This window comes from Furipterus horrens, unplaced genomic scaffold, assembly GCF_987537825.1.
Source record: "Furipterus horrens unplaced genomic scaffold, mFurHor1.1.pri manual_scaffold_9, whole genome shotgun sequence".
NCBI classification, from domain to species: Eukaryota; Metazoa; Chordata; class Mammalia; order Chiroptera; family Furipteridae; genus Furipterus; species Furipterus horrens.
In genome coordinates this window covers 4,534,095-4,558,552 of record NW_028327179.1, presented here as the reverse complement: position 1 = coordinate 4,558,552, position 24,458 = coordinate 4,534,095, and positions in this window count along the sequence as shown.

Here is a 24,458-nt window from a genome sequence, read left to right as displayed (position 1 = left end):
CAGAGAAGTATGGCCCAAAAGAGGATATGGATCAAGGTTCAGTGGGAGAACTAAGCGATGAGGACATAGCCAACCTAACAGACGAGGAGACTGCCAACCTAACAGATGCAGAGTTCAAAACACTGGTGATAAAGATGCTCACAGGCTTGACAGATATGCTTGAGTACAGCAAACGCATAAGGGAAGAAGTGAAGGCTATGCTAAGTGAAACGAAGGAAAATCCACACAAAACCAATGATGAAGGGAAGGAAACTGAGGTTCAAATCAATGATTTGGATCATAAGGAAGAAAAAAAAAAACAGTCAACCAGTGCAGAACGAGGAAGCAAGAATTGAAAAAAATGAGGAAAACTTCCCAAGTTTTGCAAAAATGGACATACAGGTCTGGGAAGCACAGAGAGTCTGGGCCGAGCTGGACCCAGAGGGGACCACACCAGGATGCATCATGACTGAGATGCCAAAGGTGAAAGATAAAGACAGAGTCCTGGGGGCAACAAGAGAGAGGCGGAGAGTTGCTTACAGGGAGGTAGGAAATCAGCTGATTTCTCAGAGGACACTTTGCAGGCAGGAAGGGACTGGCAAGCAGTATTCAATGTGATGAAAAGCAAGGACCTATTACCAGGATTACTCTATCCAGCAAAGCTATCATTTGGAATGGAAGGGCAGATGAAGTGCTTCCCAGACTAGGTAAAGCTAAAGGAGCTCATCATCACCAAGCCGTTATTATATGAAATGTCAAAGGGACTTCTTTAAGAAAAAGATCAAAACTATGAACACTAAAATGACAACAAACTCACAACTATCAACAACTGAACCTAAAAAACAAAAACAAAATCCAACTAAGCAAACCAGAATAGGAACAGAATCATAGGTGTGGGGATCATTTGGCGGGTTATCAGCTGGGAGGGCGGAGGGGGAGAAATGGGGAAATGGTGGAGGGACTAAGAAGAATAATCAGTTGGTACAAAATAGACAGGGAGATGTTAAGAATAATATAGGAAAGGGTGAAGCCAAAAAACATATGCATGACCCATGGACATGAACTAAGGGAGGTGGGATTGCTGGGGGAAGGGGGCTACTGGGCAGAGGGGAGCAAAGGGGAAATAAATTGGAACGAATGTAACAACATAATAAAATATGCTTAAAAAAAAAAGGTGGCACTGGAATGGCGCGGGGCTGGCTCTCACCGTCACCCCGGCAGTGCCTGCGCACACATCCTGGTCTGTGGATGCTGCTGGGGCACCCTCACAGCCTGGGGGTCCTGACGGGGGCGGGGTCCCCGTGTCCAGGCAGGGGCTCCTTGAGGCCACCTAAGCCTACATGCACTGCGGGCCGACATCTGCCAGTCGGACGCCAAAGAGTGTGGCAGCTCTGTGTTTACTCTGCTCGGCCCTCAGAGGAGTGGCCCCTCTGTGTGGGAGGCCAGCACATCCCAAAGGAAGTCAGCATCTCGCTGATTCTCACGGCCCTTTGTCTGCCGGACCCCGAGTTCCTAGAGTCTGAGGTGATGCGTTTGTATTCTGCTGCCTCTTTGAACAGTGAGGTCTGCTGTGGCCAGATGTGCCGGTCCAAGGCATTTGAAGGCTAAGGCAGAAGCGTCAGCATGGCCATGCCCTGCACCAGATCACGTGTCTTCCCCAGGAAGCCCCAGACTGCTCATAGGAACCACTAAGCATGTCCCTCTTTCTCTCGCTAAGCCTGGGCATAGGACTCTAGTGTGTCCGTGGCACCCCCTTTCCTGGGCCATAGAACCACCGGTGTCAGAGAATCCAGTCCGAGGGGCACCGGGCAGTGAGGCACAGGGTCCCTGCACACGGGCTTCCTCACGCTCCTGTGCTTCTGGCCCAAGGGGAAGCCTGGTGTGGGCACAGAAGGGAGTTTGAGGGGATGGGAAAGGGTTAGAGCAGAGCCTGGCCCCGGGCGGGGGACAGTGGGAGCCCTGTGACTCTCTGAAGGCATCCTCAGCTTCTCAGAGAAGAGGGTCTGAGAACACCGCACTCTTCCCCCCGGGTCATGGGGACGGTGCTTCCACATTACAGACTCCACGGAAACAGGGGGAGAACATGCCTGTTGTTTGCAGAGATAAATAAGGGCTCGTTTTTCCAACAGGAAGAGAACCTTCACGGCACCGCCCTGTGCCCTCCTGTCCTGCAGCAAGCCTCACGTTGTCACCGCGTCTCCACGGAAGGGCTCCCAGACAGCCCGAGCACCCTGTGGACCCCTCAGTGTGGCTGCTGAGAAAACGCCCCGCAAAGGACACACGACAGTCCCGTGAAAATGAAAATAAGTTAGTCTGAGGACCGCAGATGGGTCAGAGGCAGAGGCATACGTGATGCGTTGTCCTCACGTGGGGCTGCCGGGCCACCAGCGGGCCAGGCTAGAAGCTGCATCTGTATTCAAGTGGCTCGGAGCTGCTCCTAGCCTGGTGGCGTCACCTGACGAGGAGGTAACAACCCGCATTAAGACAGCGAGACTGGGACACTGGCAGGAACGGAATGGAGCCGTGTGTTGTGCAGGCGAAAATCAACACATCAACACTTCCGAGGCGCCTGGTGTCGGATGCTCTTTGGGGACAGGGAGGAAGGCTTGGGGAATTGTAACTGCCTGCCTATTCTTGTGTCTCAGATCAAACGGCAGAGCAGAATATTTGTTAGATGGTTCTAGACCGGTGATTTTCAACCCGTGGGCCGCAAGAATTTTTAAAGCACGCAATACTTGACTGTTCAGTCAAGGGCACTGACCTCTTCTCCTTTAGATAGTCAGAAAAAAAAAAAAAATGGCAACAGTCAACCTGACAGTAGCTGTCCAGTGTGAATGATTCAAAAGTATATCTATTTTTGTCAGATCTGCAAAAAAAAATAATAATTTGTGTGTGTATGTGTTGCAAAATTTAGTCATCGGTTGCTGTGTGCTGTGAGATGGAAAAGGAGGGCTACCGCGGGCCGGGACCTCTGTAGGTTCCCGGAGGCAGGTCCCGCTCCGTCCTCAGCATGTGCTGCGTTCATTCCCAGCTCCCGGCCTTCATCAGTGGTCGGTGCCCTTTCCTGTCCTACAGTTCTTCCCCAGCCCGTCCTCCCGTGCCAAGACCACCACACAGCCCCTTCTGTGCCCCGACAGTGAGTTAGACTTTTATCTATTTCATCCACCGGAAGCCCAATCCCAACTCCCTAAGGTAAACAGTATTATTTTCAGTTTGTGATCATTAAGTCGGTGCCATAGAAAGCCAGTGTTGTGTCCAAGGCCATCTAGTTAGCGGATGGAGAACCCAGATGTGAACGTGAGCGCTCTGCCTGCACCTGACCTTGCTCGTCACCACGACGCCGTGCTGTTTCCTACCACAGCCCGAATACGCCTTCACTATCAGCCTTTGTCCGTAATCACGTGCCATCTCTCCATCCCACAGCCACGCTGTTGGCGGCATGCGGTCCAGAGCTTGATCGTACACCACGCTAAAACACCGTCTAAGGCACTTGTTAAGCAGTTTCCCATAAGGCTGCACATTCTTTAAGAGCACCGTATATATTCAATCTGCTGTTATATTTCTAGTAATGGAATGACCAGACTGGACAACTCAATCCCAGCTCGTAACTGAGCTACATGGGCTCATTGCTGTGGGTGCGACCAAATGATGGAATGGAAAAGAAGTTCGGTCCTCATTCTGAGGTCCGTTTTGCTGAGTGTCACTGACGCATGGCTGCGGAAGTTTCCGCCACTTGATGCCAGCACCCCCTGCAGGTGCCAAGCGGACGAGAGCACTGCAGGAAGTCAACGCTGCTGTGCAGGTAGGGCAAGTGAGTACATTCTGGAACATCAGTTCAACGGCGAAGAGGTCAGAGGGCTGTCAAGTGAGGCACGAAAGTGAGGTGCTGGAAACAAGCCAGAAGTCACGCAGAAATCAATCAGGACATCTGAGTAATAGCTGGGGTGACCAGACCTTCTGGGTAGGTCTGCCAGGCGGCTGTGATCCTGTTTACCCATAAGCCAACCGCCGCTGCAGACACCCGACAGGCGATGCGGCTGGTGGTAGGCTCCCTTTATTGAGGCTCTGGGGAGACAGAGCAAGATAAACACGCATGTATAATTGATGCTTCTGAGCTGGCTGGTTATCGGACAGCCGCTAGGCTAAGGCTGAGCCTCCGGAGGAGCACCCTGGGCCCAGAACAAATACGAGAAAGGTGACCGCTGTAGTGGATGCCCAGGGTCTAGTGAATAAGAAGGTGGGCAGAAATGAAGCCGGCGGCCTGACCGCCACTCAGATGTTCGGGGCTTTTGTAGGTCGTGGGCAGGAGCTTGGATTTGGTTACAAGGGCCGTGGGAGGTGGTGGAAAGAATCCAAGGTCAGCTGCCTGCTTCCTGGGACATGGAGCAAGAATGAGAGCAGGGAGACCGGTGAGGGGGCCTCGCCAGTCGTACATGCTGGACGCGACGCCTGGGCACGGGCAGAAGCGGCAGGTGAGCGGACAGGTGCGCAGAACCGAGGTGTGTTTCCGGGGCAGCTTCTATAGGCGCCCACAGGAAAGCACACTTAAACTTGCTGTACGAAGGGGTGCAGATTGGTGACCCCACTAACATGCATATTAGTTTTAAATAGTGTCATATAAAGATAGCTGTTCAGATGCTTGGAGCTGGAGCCATTGTATGTAAAGGCTCGTATCCATTCTGAGATGCCACTGTAAAGTTTTTGTCTCTCTGGAATCAAGATTATTGTATCATTGAGGACAGATTAAAGGAAATGTTGTGTTTGTCATTGCTTTTTTTTTTCCAAACTGTATAAAACATTCCCAAGTTTTAAATTTTTAGCATTTTTATCCACGTATTTTAAATGTAACCAATGAAAGCTTCTTTCAAAGAAACGTTCAGGCTGCAGCTGAATGGGCCCCGAGGCTGTGAGGTTCAGAGCCTGACAGGGGAGCCCCCTCCAGGCTCAGTGGGGGGTGGGCCCCTAGGGCCCCCACTGGAAAGCAGCTCCCACCCGCTGGGAAGGCGGCGGCTGGGGCTGACCACCCAGACACCGCGCAGCCTCTGAACACGAGGTTACTGTTCATCTCTCGTTACAGAATTATTCAGCAAGGAGTATTTCAGTATTTATGGGAACGAGGCCGCCACATCCCCCTGTGATATTGTGAACTTTTACCCACAAGGGTTTAACTGCATTCATACCAACACTGTCATTATTTTCTGGCTGACTTCAACCCGCAGTCTGACCTGTAGCAGGGTTGCATTTTGTACCAGGAGCGCCCGCTGCCCGCGGACTGCTCAGGAGACTGCTCACCAGTCCTATAGGTGAGCACCTTGTCCCTTTGCCAGGCCACCCAGGGGCACAGCCTTTCTGAGATCCTCTGAGAGCTTCTAGAACCGTGGCCTGGGAGCCTCCGTCCATGCCTCTCACCCGGGAACTCACTGCTCCCACCAGCAGAGCGCGGGATGACTGCTGAGTTCCCACAGCGGACAGACCCATCCGGCTTAAAGCCGCCACGGAGAGATAATTCGTTTGGAACGAACGGACGGTGTGAGCCAGGTGCCAGTGAGCAAGAGTGGCAGTCTGGGGCCAGCCACGCACTGGGACGCAGCACGATGCTGCCTTGCACCAGGACTGGAAATAGACTTAAAGAATCCACTCTGCAGGCTCTCCTCATTGTTTCATACAACTGTACACAGGCTTCCGTGGCGGTACTCCTTTGAGTCACGTCACTGGAGACCATGAAAATGCATGCTCCTTAGGGAGAATGGCGTTTATGCCCCCAGGTCCTTCTCTGTTCCATATACCCAGCTCCACAGAACAGGCTTCCAACATCCCTGGGCTGTCCAAAGGCCCTATGCTGGACTCTTATTTAAAGTGACTTGCGCTGCTTTTATGCTTCTGTTTTAATCTCCTGATTGCAGTCCAGGTCTTCCTTCCAGATCTGGGGTTTACGTCAGAAGAACTGTAAGGAGGCCCTTTGCATCTAGAAATAATTATAATGAGTTACTCTATCCTATAGTGAATGTTTTGATCATAGTCTGGCCATGCAGGAATAGGACTGCGTTCAGGTATAAGTTGATGAATGTGTTAGAGGAAGGAAAGTTGCCAAGAAGAAAATGTCAGGGGCTTAGAAACAGGAAAAGTAATGGATGAAGGTAGTAGGAAGGGACCAATCGGAGAGTAATCACAGGCACAGAGGGGCTGCCTGGAGGAAGCGTTGTTTAATCCGGAAGTTGACCGAAGGTCTACGTAGGTTAGCATCACTTTTAAATCACCATGTAGGTACTTGCTGGAGCTACGGAAATACTTAGGGAAGTCCTATGGCTGGACGGATAAAGTCAAATATTTTTTCCAGTGCTTTCTAAAGTGTGCTATTTTAAGTAATCTTGATTATTTATGTCATCTGGATTTCTTGTCAAATCTGGTAGTCTCACCACGTCCTTTGCCATGGTGTCTGGAAAGCCCTCCCAACAACAGAAGTGTTTTATACACTTCCACAGCGGGATTGTTTTAAAGCTTCTGGGGCCTTTCAACAGAGTGCGTGCCGTCAGAAATAGGTCACAGGTTATACCCGTCTAACTTGACACAGTCAACTCCAGAGCACCACCACGTGCTCAAGCTCAGTGACAAGGCCTCAGGGGTGGGTCTTTCCCTCACCCAGCCTTCAGGAGGCTCCAAGGACACGGTGACGTGTGGCTGTCTGAACTGCAGGTTCATGAGGACCTGGGGCCCAGCGGGATGGTAAATGTTAGCAAAACATCGGTTTTATGTTTTCATGCGTTACGACATGCATTCCCATGCTTCCTTCTTTCATCCCACAGGTGGTGGTCCTGCTCAGCACGTGGGCCACACGCGTCCAGTTCCGGAGAGCACTTCTCCGTATTTCCCGGAATTTCAGCCTCCGCTCTGATCTGCAGCAGGCCCACCCCCTTCTCGTGGGGGTGTTGTTCTCTAACACAGGGACAGAGGAGGCCCCAGAGGGAACTCTCGTAGCCGGCAGGGCCGCTTCAGGGTTTGCCTCCCTCAGCCAGCTAGGACTCTGGGCTTATTTTTTACAGATTATAGCAGAGAAAATTTTGTTCAGAAAGAAAAGCAATGATATCCCAGCAAAGAAAAGGCGCTATTAGAGCCACTTTACTTCACGTGACAATGACTTTCGAGGGCACTATTGCTTTCATGTGTGTGTGTGTGCACACACAAGCATGATGATTTACTAGAGTGGGCGTGTGCAGAACTCAGAAATCAGGTATGCAATCAACTTGCCCAGATTTCTAGTTTGTACCAAGCCATTCTACTGTTAAATAAATCCCATGAAAATGGACAGTTTCTTTAATTGCTACTTTCCCAATATTCTTCATCCAGGTAGTATAAACCAAGTGCCTAATGCTGTGCCTGACACGGGTTTCAACAGACATTAGCTGTCATGCCTGCGACATCACCACCTTGTGCGGTAGGAAGATCACAACCCTTGTGCCATAATGAAAGTTTCCTTTTAAACAGCCAACAAAAGGGCTGTTGATAGATAATAACAAGTAAATTAAAACTGCCAGCAAAAATAATCCACTCAGCAACACATACATAAGTGAGAAGTACAGTAGCCCTTTGGGAAGGTACCAGAAAACTGAAGGATAAGAATCTTTAATAAAAGAGAGATCAAACAACTCCCAAGACTACAGAGGAAGGGGCAGAATTTCCTATTAACCATCAGGGAGGACGCTGTGGACCATGAGTGAGAACAATCACACGAACCTGCAGCATCATCGGTGAAGCCGAGCTGCTGGGTTGTAAGTTTCGCATGGCTTCTGAACGGCCCGCTGTTTATCACATCGCTACGTTGTCAAGAAAACTTCCCAATGATAAAATGTCACAGCTGCTTAAGAAATGCCTCCATCTGGCGTCATAGTTGGAGCCCGTTTGAGTGCCAAGCCCTGGACATGATAAAGCAGAGTCTGCTGAACTGCCGGGAAGGGCAACGTGGTAGTTAGAAGGGAGAAACAACAGCCCCAAAGTGCTGGCGGGGATAACATTTGTTCCCGAACTTTGGAGAAAGCCAAGGTGACCATGAATGGGTCCTATGACCCAACAACTCCGTCCTGACGCCTGTGCCCAACATCAATGCACTTACGTGTGCTCTGGGAGACCCACGTAAGAGTCCTAGAGCCACTGTAGCTAAGAACGACCGGGAAACGATCTAAATGCTCACTAACCAAAGAGTAGACATGTTAATGATGATCTAGTTACACAATAAAATGCTATACGGCTATCTGCCACAGTCTGAGCAATTTTCCAAACACAGTGTGGAGTGAAAGAATAAGGAATATTGCAATTCCACGTGTAGGAACTTCCATCCTCTCCAAAGTGATCTCCAGTTTGAAGTCAGGATCATTTGGGGGAGAAAGACAGGGGTGTACCGAATAGGGAAACATACTTGTTTGCTTACAAACTCTGGGAAGGATGACGGTGGCTGAAATTGCCCTCGAGACCCACCTGGTATAGCATTTATGCCCAACGGCACAGTGTAAACAATCTCAATAACAGAAATGATTGTTTAGGAAAGCTCAGGAGCACGTATGTGCACATGCCGACACCATGAGCACTTTCTAAACTGTCCATTGGACGCAGATGTGTGCGACGCATGTGCGTAGGCCCCTGGATCAGTGGTCCTCCAGGGAAACAGACGCACAGCGCGTGCGTAGAGAGAGAGGAAGAGGTTCATTTTGAGGAATCGGCTCACAGAATTGTGAGGGTTGGCAAGTCCAAGGCCGGCATGTTGGACACAGGAGAGTCAGTGCACAGGAAGTCTGGAGACAGTCTGGGAGGACAGCCTTTTTGGTCTCACGGGCCTTCAACGGATTAGATGAGGCCCACCCACTCTAAGGAGGGCAATCTGCTTTTCTCAAAGTCCACTGATTTAAAAGTTAATCTTAGCTAAAAACACCCTCCCAATTAAATTAACCAACACAATGCTCTACATTTAACGACAAATAGCCTAATGGAGGTTTGGGGGCATTCATTTCTAATTCCAATTTATGCAAGAACTGGTTCTATACTTGGATAGGCCTGTCCAAAAAGATGGGCTTGTCCTGTCCCTAGTTTTTTCATCCTCACTCTGCTCCATCTTCCGAGATCTTTGTGAGCCTTGGCCTTTCACTCGCGTGTATGCTGCACTAAGCTAATCGCAAGGACTCCACACTTCTGAGGTTCGCACGTGACCAACGGGCCCCTCCAACTGTTCGTGTTTAAACTCGCTGGGCAGTCCCCGCACTTGTAACTGCGGCATGGTGCTCTGAGGGCCAGCGATGAAGGCAGAGCTCAAACGCTGGGGCGATGCCTGCTGCCGGGACTCCTGGTCTCTCCGCCTCTGCGTCACGCTCACGAGAGGGATGGGCTCCTTCTGCCCGCGCTGCCTCTGGATGGAAAAGAGCAGCTTTTCCAAGAGGCTTGTCGTCCCCCAGCCACGCTCCTTTCTTTACTCCCTTCCTCCCCAGGGCTCTGGGGACTTTGTCCTCGTGTGGAGAACTCAGCTGTGCTTCTAATACAAACTCATGTTTTTTATGGGGTGGATATGCTAGCTTCGCAAGTCAAGGACCAGTGCTACTGGATTTCTGATGACATCGCCGTGAATGAGAGGAGAAAAAATGAGGGCTAAGTGTGAGCATGAGCAGAAGAAATCGCAGTTGACCATGAAGCATCACGATCAGAGAGGATCGATTAAGGAATCGGTGCCCTTCCAAGTGAATGCTGCACGTGTGGCTGGTCCCAAGGCTACGTGGCCTTCGCCGGGGCAGTGATTGCTCTGCCTGTGTTGGGGGCAGCCTGTCCGGGATGCTGTATCCTGTTCGGACACTCCGTGCTTAGTGGGGGATGTCACCTACGAAGGACAGTTGCCTGACAGTGGTGCGAGTACAGTGATAAAGGGGCTCTGGTGGAACCCCTCCTCCAACGGGCGGGGCTGAGGAGGTGGGGGGGGGTCTGGCTCAACTACGTACGTCTGTCCCTCGTTGACTCGTAGTTTCTGTATTTCTGCCGCTTCTTATAGGTACTTTCAATCAAGCCCCTCTTCGGGAGGAGGTCACGGGTGAGTATCATTTACAGAAACAAACAAACAAGCAAACAACCCTGTCCCGCCCCCCCTGTTTACAGGGCCTGCAGCTTTAAGCCAAACAATGCACCACACAACCGAGCTCGCCGCAGGCTCGTGGGGAGAAGCAAGAGTTAAGTTCCTGTGGCCTCTCGTCCACGAACACCGTGGGGAGAAACGAGGACAGGAGCTGCTCCTCTCTGACTCTCCCAGCGCCAATGATGGGCTCTCTCGTCTAAGCTCAGACGCGGGGGGCCCCTGACCCAGTGCCACGTACACTCATGCCAGCCATGACTGTGTCTAGGGGAATGACCTCAACACCCCCTCCTGTCGGCTGTGAACAACCTGCCCAACGTCATCCATCACAGCAAAGGCCCCTGGGCATCTAAGTCTTATCCTGTGGGCCACAGTTAATTAGAAATCATTTTAAGTGTTTGAGAAGACTTTTAAAAAATCAGTCATGATGATAAATAAAAGGCCACAGATTCTTGTACATATCCTATTAGACTCGAATTGTCAGACTTTCCTTACAACCGACAATTAAATGATGTGTTATTCACGTGATTCCAATTCCCAAATCCCTTCAACTTGGGCTGGGTAGGGAGAGAAGAACAAGAGAAAGGGCTGGGATGCTGGAGGAGGGTAGTGAGTCTCAGCACTAAATGGTATGGGTGTTATCACGCCCTCTCTCTTGTTAAAATAATATGTTCGAAACTCATGCATGACTACGCCTTCAGCTATTAGAGTGAATATTATGGAAAACAAAGAACTTAATAATAGTTCATTTTCTGGATGGCATTGTGTATCTTATGCACATAATAATTGTGGCCACAATGATTTCCACTCATCTTTAACTTCCCATCTTACAAAGGTTTGTTAATAAATTATGTATTTAAGGGGCCTACAAAAATTAAGTTTTGCAACTCTGGGTGGCACAGGGTGGGAGTGGTTATTATCCCGTCTGACAGACAAGGAAACTGACACTCAGGCTTTCCAAAGTCAAGGGCACGGATCAGAAGCTTGCCCAGAACCAGACCTCCTGATTCCAGCCAGTGAGCTTTGGGTTTCATTCTGCCAACGGCGGCAAAAATGACCAAATGATATGGATCTAAACAAATCATATACTTACATATGATTAGGAATTTTACACATAAGAAAAACAATAGGCAAACCTCTTTTTTTAATGGCTTATTTCTCTGAACATATACTTTGATGCTTTTTGACTTGATAATGAAATGAAACGAAGAGTGAAGATAAGATATATTTAAAGGCATTTGTTTCCTTGGGAAAGCATGTCATGCTACTACAAATAAATGTGATTTAAGGCAAAAATGCTCATGTTGTATTGGGTGTAGGGTGGTGATTATTTTATGGCAGGGGAGGATTAAGTCGATGGTATTTCATGTCATCTGGGAGCTATGGAATGAGGTTGACCCAGAGGGCAATTCATTATCGCGGGAAGGCCAAGGAAACTTCTAGGAAATAATTTAAAAATATGTATACACTGAGTTCCCCTAAATCCTTAAGTAAGGAGAATGATTCATGATTCAGTGCAATGAAAGACCAATGTGTTTTATGCCATTAATTTGGCAGGTTTACAAACGCAGCCATTAAGGTTTTTTTTCTTCTTCTTTGAATAGAATGAATATGGACACATTTTGAGGGAACATTAAAAAAATCCTTTAAAATTAATTATGCAGTGTTAAAAATACCATTAAGGAACTAATCATTTAGCTAAATTGATACCTGGAAAATAATCTCCATCCAACAGAAATTTGCTTTAAATGAAGAATACTTCCCAGAAGATTGCTTAAAATGTAACAAATTAAGCACACCCTAGTCATATCTCTTTTCTCCTTGCTGCTTTTGATGATGGTAGGATAACATATTTCCAGAATAACAGCAATGCAGAATATCTGCAACATTGGTGAGCTGAAAACATATGTCTGTAGCAAATGTATACTCATGAGCCCAAAGGAACTGATCAGTCACATGATGTGATCCAGTTGTACTAAAATATGTAAATGTACATAAAAACAGAATGAAAACCTACAGCACTGGGATGTTTAAATTGAAAATATAAATTTGAGAATCACGAAACACAAATGTTAACGTTGTATCAGACTTGACATCCCCGATGTTGCATAAGGAGCTTTTTGACTCAGTCAACACAGGTGTCTGTAGTGGGGCCGAGTGATGGCCTCGGAAGGACAAGGACTGTCACTGCCTGGGGCGCGGACATGTCCGAGGGGTTCCAAGGAGGCCCGGAGGACGTGAAAGGACTGCCTTCCTCTTCCTGAATCCTGCGCTGGGCTTTCTGTCCTATCCATGGTGAAGGACCATTTAACGTTTCCTGGCCGAATGAGTGGGCTCTGTAAAGTGAGTTAAATTCAGGCAATACGTCCTGACCAGCGTGGTTCAGGGGGTTGGGTGTCATCCCTGCAAAGCAAAGGGTCGCCGGTGTGATTCCCAGTCAGGGTACATGCCTGGGTTGTGGGTGCGGCCCTGGGCGGTGTTTCTCTCCTTCTCCTGATCCAATTAAATCCTTGATCGTAGGAGCAAGAGAAACAGGCCATTTGGGTTTACATGTCTTTAAAGACCACGTTTGGCCATCCAAGCTTTGGTTTGATAGCCGTTGTGCGGTTTTGCTTTGCAAAAGGATTCAAAGTTTCAAAATCAAAGTCATTTAGGACCGGTACTTTCTTTACTGTAGTTTTGAATGGAGTACAGTCCCCACCTGTTCCGTGGTTGCAGCTGCCCGCAGTGAACCACAGGCTGAAAGTATCAAATAAGAAATTCCAGAAATAAACAATCCGTAAGTTGTAAATTGCACAGTGTTCTGAGTAGCGTGATGAAATATTTTGCTGTCCAGCTCAGCCCTCTGCCCACCGGGCCCACGCTGTACACACTATCCAGCCTTTGGTCACTGAGTGGCATTTAGGTCACCGGTGGACTGTCCTGGCCGTGCTGAGCTTACTCACTTCATAGTGACATCCAAGCATCAGAGCAGCAGTGTCAGCGACTCAAATGTGCCCAAGAGAAGCAGTAAGGTGCCCCTTAAGGGAAAAGGGAAGTCAGTGTGATAACAAAAATATATACAGGGTTTGGTGCGACCTGCAGCTTCAGGCATCCGTGGGGGTCTTGATGCCTAGGCCCCGAGGGTAAGGGGAGTTTGCTGTACACCAGCAGAAGGGCTAAGAGCTCTGTTTAAACTCTCTAGCCCAGAGGATTCCAAACGAGACTTAGAAAGTCCTCCCTCTAACGCGTCTGCTCTCTGGACGACTAGGAATGGAAGCGCGTGGCTGGGGGCGCGTGTGACGTCCCGCATCGTTTATCCTTCTTCCTTCTCACATGTATTAGGTTCCTGGTCCTCTTATCTTATTTGAGGCACCTGGATATTGCTCAGAGTCTGCTCTTTTCTTTCTGTTTCTGTCTTCAGATCCAAACACTTCTCTCTGCGTCGTGGCTTTCCTATTCCCCTTTGTCCAAGTTAGATGATCCACTCCATGGCATCATTTCCAGGCAGCGTTGCCCAGTGGCTGATGGGGGGAAGCTCGTGGACGTGAGCTTGGTACGGATCGCTGTTCCCAGACACTGGGACGGCTGCCTGGGGTGCTAAAGCCTTTGACGGGGAGGGGACTCCAGAAGGCGCTGGCCACTAGGGGCCTCTCCCAGCCCCCCACCGCAAGGCTCTAGCAGGGAAGGCGCCAACACTCCCGTGTGCCTCTGATGTGACGCTCCTCTGTGACCTCAACGTGTGCTGATGCCACTGAACAAGCGACACATGTGTTCCTGTCACATCACCACAGACATGGCCACCCCTTTACAGACGCCGGCACTAACTCCTTGTGTCCTGTGTCTGGATTTCCGTTGGTCACACACGGAGCCCGGCACCCGTCTCATTGTCGCGTGGCTGCTCGTTCGCAGGCAGCTTGGAGGGTCCTGCCACTGGCCTCCACCTCCCCCCTCCTCGGCCCCCAAAGCCGCCTTCACCCCCTGGAATACACGGTCATCGGGAAGATACCCATGATGCTTGCGGCCTCCTCGGGCCCTTTGCTCCAGATCAGTCTCGAACTAAAGTCTGGCTCTTTCTTGGGTCTTCCCCAGTCATGGTGGTTTCCTCTCAGCCCCCTCACACTCCTGGGTCTGGAGTTAGGACAGTCGCCTTGCCTGATGCTCCCCGTCACTTCCAGACCTTTGCTCCTTCTCTCCTCCTCCTAGGTCCCTGACTTCTTCTGACGTTGATACGGACAGAGGACCCATGGCCCCGACTTACTGCAGTTACTTATCTAAGTGATACCCTGACCACTGGTCTTCCTTTCCTGAAGATTTTATCAGGTGATTCACTCCATGACTACATTTGTCCCAGTTTTTGGTGGCGTTGATATTTATGCAAACAATCATGGTAATACCCTGACTTGGTAGTTTGGTTTGGTTTGTTTTTTCAGTCCTGTCTTTCAGCTAGAATCCTGTTCTCTAGGTTCTATGAGCTCCCCATGCTCAGGGGGTTACCCCGGACTTGGTCATTCCTGGGAATAGCTCTCCCTCCGAAACCTCAGTTCCAGGCCCCGGGCTCCAGTCACCCCCTCAAAATCCCAGCTGTGCCCCGCCCCCAGCACGGCACGGACCGTCTGGGGTCCTCCGTCCCCTGGCCGAGCCTCTTTTTCACCCCACGCTTTTCCTCAGCTCTCTCGAGCCCTCCTTGTCCCTCCTCCGCACTTCGACTCTGACGACCGTGTCTCATCTCCCCTCCTACTTGCGTCTTAGCCTCCGGGGCCCCTCTCACTGCATCCTCTCCTGCGATCACACAGCCCCCATCGGCTCTCGGCCTGCTCTGCGGGGACAGGCGTCCGGAGGAAACCACGCATCAGTCACCCCGGATCTTATCTTAACTAAAGGAGCATCAGCCTGAAGTCGGATCCCGGCTCTGCCCAGCAGCCGTCGTCCTCTCCTTCACCCATTCTCTCTTTATCGCCCGGGTGGCTATTCTCCCCTTTCCGTTCTGTGCTCAGATGTCCAGCTGTCACCCTCTCCTCTGTGAGCTAACAAGCCTGCTTCCTGTATCACTGAGAACACAGACACCATCAGAAGAGGAGACTGTTCCCTCCAACTCCTCAAAGTGTACCCATGCCCATGTTTAACGAGGTGCGGGGACTCTCAGTGACCCCTCAACAGGGGCCCTGGGTTCCCTCCTTCCCGCTCCCCATGAGGCACAGCTCCTGCAAGAGGCCCTCTCCCCGCACGACGCATCCCCACAACTCCTCATTCTTTCACATCAGCAGATAAAGAAGCTGTGATGTCTCTCATCTTACAAAAAAAAAGAAAAAAGCCCGATTTCCTAATTTCTCTCGACATCACCACTTACCCAGGAGCTATCCTTGGCTCCTCTCTACCTCTTTGCTGCATCCGGCCCATCAATTATGCCTCTTTCATCCATCGATTCTCATGGCCACTTAGTCCAGTGCCTTATTAAATGGCACCTTCTTGAACAATCTGAATGGACTCCGCTTACCTCTCCCTTCTCGGTCCTACAGCCCAGGAAACAGTGTTGAGTTAAATCAGCATAGGAGGGACCTATGCAGATTTCAATACCTGATTCTTTTTTTTTAAGTATATTTTATTGATTATGTTGTTACAGTAGTTCCATTTTTTTCCATTTGCTCCCCACCTCCCAGGACCCCCCTTCCCTCCAGCAATCCCATCCCCCTTAGTTCATATCCATGGGTCGTGCATATAAGTAATAACTGACTCTTTTATGAACACTTTCTTAGGTTTAGTCTATCTGAAAGAACAACTTATATCATTTGTCCAAAGACTTCGTAAGGCTGCTTACTGTCGGTTGAAGAAAATCAAGATTTCCTGCTCTGGTAATAGAAGTCCACAAGGACACTTTCTGATTTATATATCCTGATGGCCTCGCTGAATTACTGACCATTTTCTCCTTAGGTCCTGTGGACTTTCTTAATCCCCTTTCTATAGGGCTATAAACTGGTCCTTTTTCAAAGTAAAATATAATAATTATAAATAGTAACCTACGTAATAAATATTCATATTATCACCGTTCCAAAAGCCAGTAAATCATCGTTAACTTTTTGTCAAAAGAAAAAAGCAGCATTGTAGCGAGAGCTAAGAGGTCCTTACCCACCACCTCTGGTCGGTTTCCTCCCCACCAGCCCCCCATGTAGGTTATACCACTGCCTGCAATGTGTCTGTGGCCTTCAGTCTTTTTTGTTGTTCATCTGTAAAAACATGTGATTGAGTGTTTTCTCTTCTCTTCTCTGGAAGAGAATGAAAGGGTGGGGAGGGACCGGGGCTGATTTCTGCATGAACTGACCTGTCACGTGACAAAGGATCCCCTCCCCATCCTCCAAGGCCCAGACCTAGTACCACCTTCCCCCGATGCTGCCCAGTGTGCAGAACTCCCAGGCCAACGCACTTGGACATTTGCTATGCCCTGTGCCATGCAAGTTTCATGTATATATACAGCCATGCACTGCTTAACGAGGGGAACGTGTTCCGAGAAACGCACCATCAGATGGTTTCAACCTTGTGCGAACCTCCTGGAGTACAGTTACACACAACTAGGCGGTGTAGCTTGCTGCTGGAATTGTGTGTGTGATTCCCTTCTATGACTGGCAGCGTAGTAGGTCTGTTTCCACCAGCACACAACAAACACGTGAGGAATGCTTTGCGCTGCACTGCTAGGAGGGCTATGATGTCACGAGACAATAGGAATTTTAGCTCTATTGTAACCCTATGTGACTACCATTGTGCATGCAGTCCAGTGTCACGTGAAACATTGTTATAGGGTGTATGAGTATATGTGTGTGTGTGTGTTATTTTAAAATACATACATTTAAGTATAAACACACTGGAGACTGTCACGACATTTTGTCACTTTGACATTATCTTTAGGTCTCTGCACTGCAAATCGCCTAGCAGGATATACACATACCCCCCCCCCCACGCCCTCACACACACTTTCCCTCTGTTCCCGTCTCCTATTCCAAACGTGCATAGGGATGAACAATGGAAGGCCTGACTAAGGGGCACGCAATGCGTCAAGTTCAGTGGGTGCTCATTACCAAAGTGATGTGCTGCGCGGCTAATGCTTCATCCCTTTATTACACGTGGCACCGGTGAAAAGTAATAAAGGGCTCTTAGCTACTTGAAGTGTTCCCATAACCTATAGGAACGTCGTTTGTCTCAGTGGCAGCCAGGAAAGGAGCAGAGAACAATTTGTCTTTTTTGGGACTCATATTTCCACTTAAATGTAGAGAGATAAAAAGCAGGAGACAGCTTGTACTAATTAGGAAGGGAAAATTTAAGGGAATATTGCTCTTGGCCATGTTCAAAATACCAAGGTCAAACATGTGCCTTCTGCGACTCTTTGCTTCTCCGTGGAGCAGGGCATGGGAAGGAGGCTTCCTTTTGGTCCGGGAACAAGGGCCTGGCAGTGCAGAGTCAAGAGGCTGTGTGTTCATTTCTTAAATGATCACTGGGAAACCATAATATCCTGTTTATTCATTAAACATAGTTATTAAGAATCTCTCTCTCGGCCTGAAAGATGAGTACGCCGGGGCCTGTCGCTCCACTGAGGTGCCATTTAGTCACTCTCTTGCATAAAAATGGCTAAGGCAGTGGGAAGTCAGGAAGGACCGACTCCTCCTTCCACGGCCATCCCTTTCCCCTCGTATCATTTAGTGACGACATGACTTCCTGGCTGACCTGTGGCTCATTGGTATGGGATAACCCTGCCCGATGACCTAGTTTCCTGCCTCCGCAGAAAACCACAGCTCCTGGAAAATTCAGTCTGTTCAGTGTCTTTTGGTTCTTTACTGGCAGATTAAGAAATAAAATGGGTATTGCATAAAAGATCCATGATTCTTATTTCATTCATCTGAAAATGCAGTCATTCCCATAGATTGCTTATCAATCTTATCCATTTCTTAAGAAAGAATTAACCGATTTTCTGAAATGTTGTACAAGATCAATAACACAACACCACCAAAATTAACTAATTGAGGCCAAATTGCACCTGTCAAAGTAAACAAAATACATTTGGAAGCCAGTTTCTACATTTCGTACTGTGCCTATTGAATTTCTGATTTATACATTTTCATAACCCACGATGGGTCTCTTAGGATCTCACTTCTAATTGCCAAGGTCCCTGTGGGGATTATTAAACCCCAGGTAAAATTAACCAACCATTTGTTTTCCATCTAAGTGGTTAATAAAGGGGGCTTTCATTCAATTCCCTTGATTCCTGGGTTTTTTTAAAACTTGGCCTTGCAGAATAACTGCAGTCTGGGTAGTTAGGAGTTAGGGAGGCATCTCACCAACGAAGCAGGCGTGTAAGAGCCCCGCGCAGAGGGAGAAACCCCCCAGCAGGGAGGTCTTGTGTTTCTTAGGAACCAGGCTCTACTGAGTGTAAACTGCATGGGGGTGGCAGCTGGTTCACGACTCTATGGCCCTATCTTCTCCGGGGCTTTATCAATAGATGCTCAATAAACATTACCAAAGAAGGGATGTTTCTCACTGTGTTTTACTCAGCCTCAACTATCCACATTCTAAAATAAATGTACATACTGGCCTTTGGTGGTTTATGCAAATAACTACATCCCTGTTTTTTTGCTATACTGACCCAGACCAACTGCCCTTCACCTTCTGCGGGAAGCATCGCTGAAAGCCGTGTTTTAGATTCCGTCATAATTCATGCACCTAAATCCCACGTGGGAGAGGCTGGATGTTTTACACACACCAGGCATGAAAGAACACCCTACAGGGTGGGTGTTCTTCCTTCTGCCCTCTTCGGCTGGAAAACAAAAGCACGTCCTTGTTCAGTGGGCCCGTGAGAGAGGAAGGTGCGCTCATGACCAAGAACTATTGCTGCTGGTCACGTCTCTATTACCCTTGGATCCTTCCATCCGAGATGCATCAGACTTTTCCTGTTTCCTTAAGGCTTTTACTCAGGGCCTCAGGTATCCGCGCCGGTGTGCTTTCTAACACGCTGTCACTTGGCTTTTCGTTAGGGAAGCAACTTTTATTTTTTAATTTTTATTAAATTAACAGGGGAGACATTGGTTAGTTTCAGGTGTACCTTCTACAACACATCATTGGTAGAATGCATCTGTGTTTGTCACCCAAGGTCAAGTGTCCTTCTGTCACCGTGTACCGCCCCCTTTACCCTCTTCTACCTCCCGTGCTTCCTTCCCCTCTAGTGACCCCCATACTGTTGTCTGTGTCTATGAGTTCTTTGTTTTTGCTCAATCCCTTCACCCTCCCCTCAGACAGCTGTCTCTTTATCAACAAGATTGTTTCTATTCTGTTTGCTTGTTTGTCTGTTTTGTTCATTAGATTCCACATATAAATGAGATCATATGGTATTTGTCTTTCTCTGACTGGCTTATTTCATGAAGCATAATACTCTCCAGGTCCATCCGTGCTGTCACAGAGGTAATATTTCTTCTTTTCTAGGGCTGAGTAGTAGTCCATGGTGTAAATGTACCACAGCTTTTTAATCCACTCATCTGCTCGTGGACACTTGGGCTGCTTCCAAATCATCGCTGTCAATAATGAATATAGGGGTGCATTTATCCTTCCAAACCAGTGTTTCAGGCTTCTTCAGATAGCTTTCCAGAAGTGAAATCACTGGGTCACAAGGCACTTCCATTCTTAATTTTCTGAGGAATCTCCACACTGCTTTCCACAGTGGCTGCCCCAGTCTGCCTTCCCACCAGCAGGGCACTAGGGTTCCCGTTTCTCCACACTCTCGCCAGCACGTGTAGTTTTTTGTTTTAATAACCACGGCCATTCTGACAGGTGTGAGGTGATATTTCATTGTGGTTTAAACTTGCATTTCTTTAATGATTAGTGATGCTGAGCATCTTTTCATAGGTCTATTGGCCATCTGTGTGTCTTGTTTGGAGAAACATTCATTCAGGTCCTTTGCCCATTTTTTAATCAATTTTTTTTTTTTGGTGTAGAGTTGTATAAGTTCTTTATAAATTCTGCTTATTAACCCCTTTTCAGATATATCATTGGAGAATATGTTCGCCCATTCACGGGTTGTCTTTTCATCTTGTTGATCATTTCCCTTACTGTGCAAAGCTTTTTAGTTTGTTTTAGTCCCATTTATTTATTTTTCCTTTTGTTTTCCTTATCCCAGGAGACATATCAGAAAAAATAGCGCTATGATTTTACTGCCTGTTTTTTTTTTTTTCTAGGGTTTTTATGGTTTCGAGTCTAACATTTAAGTCTTTAGCCCATTTTGAATGTATTCTTGTGTATGGTGTAAGGAGGTGGTCTGGTTTCAATTTTTTTGCACATATTTGTTCAATTTTCCCAACACCATTTGGTGAATCAACTATCTTTTAACTCATTGTATGTCCTTGCCTCCTTTGTCAAATATGAATTGACTATAAAGGTGTGGGTTTATTTCTGGGCGCTCTATTCTATTCCACTGACTCGTATTTCAGTTTTTATGCCAGTACCATGCTATTTTGATTACTATAGTATACCTTGTAGTATACTTTGATATCAGATAGCATGATTCCTCCAACTTTATTCTTCTTTCTCAAGATTGCTGTAGCTGTTTGTGGTCTTTTCTGGTTTCATATAATTCTTGGAGGATTTCTTCTAGCTCTGTGAAACATGCCGTTGGTATCTTGATAGGAATTGTGTTGAATCTATAGATTGCTTTGGATAGTGTGGGGATTTTTATGATGGTAATTCTCCCTATTCACATATGTGGTATATGCTTAGGGAAGCAACTTTTGAGACTGCCACAGACTCTGGATTTTCATGCTATATATAGAAGATAATTTGCTGCACCTTCTTGGATCGATTTTGCTATCTCAGTCAGTTTGTAAGAAATAACTGACATTCTTTGTCCCATGACAACTGTATGTGATGGATTAGTTCTGGTGGTTGACACTGGTTAGCTTCCTATCAATCACAGAATTTCACGAGCAACCGGATTCAAAGTCTATGCAAGACACAAGAGGTTTCCAGGACAGCTAGACTGAACTTTACTACAAGAGCAAACATGTTCTCTCCCTGAAGAAATCCTCAAGTTTCCAAAATCATGAAAAAGATGAAAACTTAGTGGGCTATTCATAAAACAGTATCTCCTTCTCAGCTCGTATAATAATTGGAAAATTTCAGGATATGATTACAGCTAAATATAGTGATACTTTTGTATTAAAGCATCTGAATCTTAAATATGTTTAAAACCACATTTGCAAATTAATCAAGAGCATAATTTTTCCTATAAAATTGTTATTTCGAAAGGATGCACTAAGAAATACATCAGTTATATTTAAAGGGGTATATATATGATGGGAATATATTCTGAAGACAAGTTTTTCTCATCTCCTTGAAGATGAATGAAATACTCATAGGAGCAGTTGTCCTTTAAAATATTGACTGGTCAACAGCACATCCATAAAAGTTAACACATTTTAAGGGACCTTAAAATTTTGACTTGCATTTTCTTTTGTGATCATTTATCTAGTTGTTCATCTTTCCACATTAGATACCCTCAAAGCTTATTTTCTCTTAGTATTCCAAGCTTAGATAAAATCTCAAGACCTGGTCTTTATATCCTTCAAATAAATATTCTCCTTTCTCTTCCTCTATGGGCTTTAATATCCTGTATCACCCTGGCACCGATCTGAGATTGCTGTGTGTCCCTTGAATTGCCCTTGTTACTGAGCAGCGACAGAGCTGAAGAACATAACCTCCACGTTAGTGTCAGGGGAGGAGTGACGTGAGCCTGAACTCATGTCAACGCGAGGCCGAAACGCCCAGCTGCAGAACACAATGCGTCACCTCCGAGTGTCCACACTACACAGAGAAGAGTTTACTAATACACAGACTCATTATTTAAAACGGATTGACAGTGCTTAACTGATTGGTGAAATTCTTACTGTGTTTCTGTTTCGCTTCCAGTTCAGCAGGTGATTCATTTGCACAAAACTACAGAACCACCCTGCTAACCCTTTCTTCTCCTGCACAACTATTTACCCTCAGAATTCCTACGTCTTGGTTCCTCTGAACGCATCTGAGGCCGACAGCCCTCCCTTGAACGGAACCACGTTGCTTTAAAAGATTTTCCTTCCTTGCACATATTTTCTAGCAGAATCTTCCAACTTAACTCCCCTGCCCCCTTTTTAAGGTTAAATATCTTTCCTTCCCTCTTTTCTCTCTCTCCCTCTTTCTGACTCATTTCCCCTCCCTCTTTCTCCCTTTTTTCTTTTTAATCTTCCCTCCTGCTCCCTCCCTCCCCCCTCCCTCCCTTCCTGCCTCTTTTATCTCCTTTCCTTCCTTCTGTCTCCTCTTCCTCTCTCTTCCTGCACCCCTCTGTCTTTCTCTTAGCTATTCTGTATTCAGTTCCTCCATCCAAACTCAGGGCTTTTTGTACCAAGGTGTTTTCTTCGACAATGACTTCTGACTGGTAACATTCTTAAAACTACATGCGCGGACTATCTTTTCTGTGTTCAGTAAACTAGAGAGAGCAGCATAATTCACTCCAAATTACAGGCTGCATAATTTAGCCCATGGTGGCTAAGTGATGCTAAACACTGATAAGGTTCATTTGCTGAAAATTTCTTCCCTGGGAAATGATGGATTGGCCTAATTTTATAAAATAGCCACTATGGTGAGCTGCCTCACTCTCTGAGGCAAGTCCGTCTTAGGAGTCTCCCTTTTCGTTAACAGAGAAGCAATTGCTAAATCAGTATGTAAGTACGGATTTTAGAAAGGTTATTTCTACAATAGATAGTGATGAACCCGCACGACTTTGGTCAAAGCGTACGCATGTCAGATGTGTTATGAATATGTTTTGCAGATCTAACATACAGCATGGTGAGTTTAGTCAGTAAGACTGTATGGAAAGTTAAAATTTGCTAAGAGTACATCTGAAGGGTTCTCAGCACATACAGACACAAGTGTGTCAGGCGACGAGTGTGTTAATTAGCTTAACTGTGGTAGTCATTTCACAGAAGCATATCAGTCCGTCATGTTGTCTACCTGACGTAGATACAGTTTTTATTTGTCAATTCTACTGCAATGAAGCTAGGGAAAATTCTGCCCAGCGTTAAAGAAGCGGACTATGTGGTCATGTATGGAGAAGTGTGCTCAAAGCTGTGCCGGGGTAGAACATGCTCTGGAAGAGGGAAGGGTGACCCTGAATCAAGACGCTACTGTTGAGGGGGACTGTTCTTTCTTCAGCAGTAAAAGCTGGAGGGGACATTTGAGTAATTTGACCTCGGGCACCTGGAGAGAGAGAACGTTATAAAGACTGCAGATAACCACACACGTACACACCGTGTAGACACATCAGGGAAGCGCAGAGAAGACACGGTGAGCTCTCGGTTGCTAAGAAGAATGATTTCAGCCTCGGTCTGGCCTCACCAATCAGAACAGCGGGGTTTCCCTGAGAATCAGTCCTTCGTATAAACAGAATTAGCTCAGGGCCTTAGCTGTGGCCACAGGGATGAGACGTTCAAAGTCCCTTGAACTGTCTTGCCTTGAGGTTCCTCACCTAGAAAATTAGGTGCATTTCTGTATCCTGAATACAAGCTGGATGTGAGGCGACATCACCCGTTGACTCCACAGATGACAGAATTCAGACTTCTTCACCCTTTCTAGCCTGGCCCGAGCCACAGAACTTAGAAAATAAAGCAGATTTCCTTGTGCTGAACAGACACAGAATTTGGAGCCAACTCAGCAAATTCAAAAGAGAGAATTCAGTGCTGGGTGGCATGCTGGGGCTTCAGGGGTTGTCCCTGTTCCTTTCATTCCGGGGACGACACTGTGAGGGATACCCACCAACTGCCACGGTGAGCCCGGAGGAAGCGCTCACACCGGACGGCATCTGGGCGGATACCACAGAAACATTCACGCGTTATTTCGCTGAATGATACTTTCGTTTTTCTGGATTTGTAAAATGAGCTCAGTCTCCATTTCAGTCTACCTCAAATTATTTCTTGATATTATTCAAGGTCAGTTTACAAATATTCAAACGTATAGGGGTTCACTCGGGTAGATCCAGGATTTTTCACTCACTCTTGTATTTTTCGTTGAGGACAATTAGCACGAGCAGCCATTCTAGGCTGGCATGAAGTGAGAAAAATTGGATGTTTTTTATGAGTTTTTATGAGAACTTTTGAACCGTTACATGGCTGGAAGTAAAAAAGGTTTTATTTTCTCGATATGTGCAAATCCTTTTATTCCGCCCCAGCGAGAGTAGCCGCATTTCTGTCACTGTGGCTTAACGCCTACAATAAATGGGGAAAGCCACCTGGACATTTTAAAAGCCCAGAAATATATACTAAAGTCCAGAGATCCTCTGTGTACCCGTATTTTCTATTCCCCTTTCTCTCTTCTGGGCGTCCTTTAAACGGACGTAAAA